The sequence below is a fragment of the Puntigrus tetrazona genome, unplaced genomic scaffold (genome assembly GCF_018831695.1).
Source record: "Puntigrus tetrazona isolate hp1 unplaced genomic scaffold, ASM1883169v1 S000000175, whole genome shotgun sequence".
In the NCBI taxonomy this organism is placed as follows: Eukaryota; Metazoa; Chordata; class Actinopteri; order Cypriniformes; family Cyprinidae; genus Puntigrus; species Puntigrus tetrazona.
In genome coordinates, this window is record NW_025047846.1 from 287,501 (window position 1) to 290,000 (window position 2,500).

Here is a 2,500-nt window from a genome sequence, read left to right on the forward strand (position 1 = left end):
TCTCTCTCTCTCTCTCTCTCTCTCTCTCTCTCTCTCTCTCTCTCTCTCTCCGCAGGGCAGATGATTTCGGGTCGGTTAGCTCTGCGTTTCTTCGGCCCGCTGCTCGTCTTCATCTTCGTCTCAGGTGTGGAGGATTCTGGAGCTTCAGGTGATCGTGTTTTTGTCTCGAACTGACGGAGCGATAACCTTCTGTGTTTTGTGGCTTGTTAAAGGATTATTATCGTCTTTCTTTAGCGTGGATTCAAGCTCACTTTGAAGCTAATACTCCTCGGATTTGCAAACTAACTGCTCTGTGAAAATAATGAGGATAAAAAATGACCATATTCACTCCTTTAATTGTTTTTAAGTGTAATTTCATTGTTATTTCATCCTATTTATTAACATAATTTAATATTTTTACATAATTTAATATTTTTATACAGTAGCCAGTTCTCAGCCCCCCCAACACACAACCCTCAACCAACCGCATCGACTACCGATTCCTCCACTTTCTCCTTCTGCTCCCTCACTGAGACAGAAGTCTCCAAACTTCTCCTCTCCAGCCATCCAACAACATGTCCGCTAGACCCCATACCCTCTCATCTTCTGCAAGCAATCTCCCCCACTGTCTTGCCGGCTCTCACACACATCATCAACACATCTCTCCTCACAGGCACCTTCCCCACAGCATTTAAGCAGGCTCGGGTAACCCCACTGCTCAAAGCCCACTTTAAACACTTCCCTTATTGATAACTACAGGCCAGTCTCTCTTCTTCCATTCATAGCGAAAACACTTGAAAGAGTGGTTTTCAACCAGGTATCACTGTTTCTTTCGAAAAACAACAAACTGGATCATAACCAGTCAGGTTTCAGGTGCGGCCATTCAACTGAGACTGCGCTGCTCTCAGTCACAGAAGCCCTGCGGACTGCAAGAGCTGAATCCAAATCATCAGTTCTCATTCTGCTGGATCTATCCGCTGTGAATCATCAGATCCTGTCTACCCTCTCATCACTGGGCATCTCTGGGATACCACTTCGTTGGTTCGAATCCTATCTCACTGGTAGGTTTTTTAGGGTGGCCTGGGGAGGAGAAGTATCCACAGCACATCAACTGGTCACTGGGGTTCCTCAGGGATCGGTTCTTGGACCCCTCCTCTTCTCCATTTACACTACATCACTGGGCCCCATCATACAGGCTCACGGCTTCTCCTACCACTGCTACGCCGATGACACACAGCTCTACCTCTCTTTTCCTCCAGATGATCCAACGGTGGACATCTCGACATGGATGCAAGAGTACCATCTACAGCTCAACCTGACAAAGACTGAGCTGCTTGTATTCCCTGCCACTCCAACGACACAACACGACTTCACCATCCAGCTAGGTTCTTCGTCAATTACCCCATCAACCTCGGTCAGAAATCTCGGTGTAATCCTCGATGACCGACTAACCTTCAAAGATCACATTGCAAAGACTGCTCGATCCTGCAGGTTTGCACTACACAACATCAGAAAGATCAGGCCCTTTCTAACAGAGCAAGCTGCACAGCTACTTGTCCAGACACCTTGTCATTTCTAGACTGGACTACTGCAATGCTCTTCTGACTGGACTTCCATCGAACACAATAAAACCTCTACAAATGATTCAGAATGCAGCAGCACGGCTGGTCTTCAATGAGCCCAAGAGAACCCATGTTACACCTCTCTTTATCTCCTTACATTGGCTACCGATTGCAGCTCGCATCAAGTTCAAGGCACTGATGCTTGCATATAGAACAACCACAGACTCGGCACCGGTCTACTTCCACTCACTATTACAGATCTACACACCCTCTAGAAGTCTGAGATCTGCTAGCGGCGACGCCTCGTGGTACCATCTCAAAGAGGCTCAAATCACTCTCCAGAACTTTCTCGCTCTCTCTGTTCCTGGCTGGTGGAACGATCTTCCCGTACATATCAGGAATGCTGGATCTCTGTCAATCTTTAAGAAACTGCTGAAAACTCACATCTTTCAGCAATACCTGACCTCATCATGTCTCTCAAAAAAATGAATCGCTGTTGTACTCTCAATTGTAAGTCGCTTTGGATAAAAGCGTCTGCAAAATGACTAAATGTAAATGTAAATGTATTTTTTATTTAATATATATATATATATATATATATATATATATATATATATATATATATATATATATATATATATATATCAAAAAACTGGGATTGGATTTTGTTTTAAAATATAGCTGTGTATTTTTATTTTAATTCTAAATACGTTTCTGAATACCAAAAATGTATTTTAAAATGAATACATTTAAATAACAACGAAAGTGGATGTGATTTTGATGCTATATTGATCAAATCTACTATAATTATAGACATAATTATTGGAAAGTAATGCATCCAGTAATTAAAAACGTCATCATTTACTCAACCACATGCTGATCCAGACTTTTTTCTGTTAATGAAAATGTCACGATAAAAAAACATAAATGTAATTAAATGTTTATTATATATATATATA

The 2,500-nt window shown here is 41.9% G+C and overlaps 1 protein-coding gene across 1 annotated transcript in view; it reads right to left on the reverse strand.

Annotated features, from left to right (window-relative positions):
• glra2 (glycine receptor, alpha 2) overlaps positions 1-2,500 on the reverse strand; it is a 21,164-nt gene that overhangs the window by 1,670 nt on the left and 16,994 nt on the right. The window lies entirely within an intron of this gene.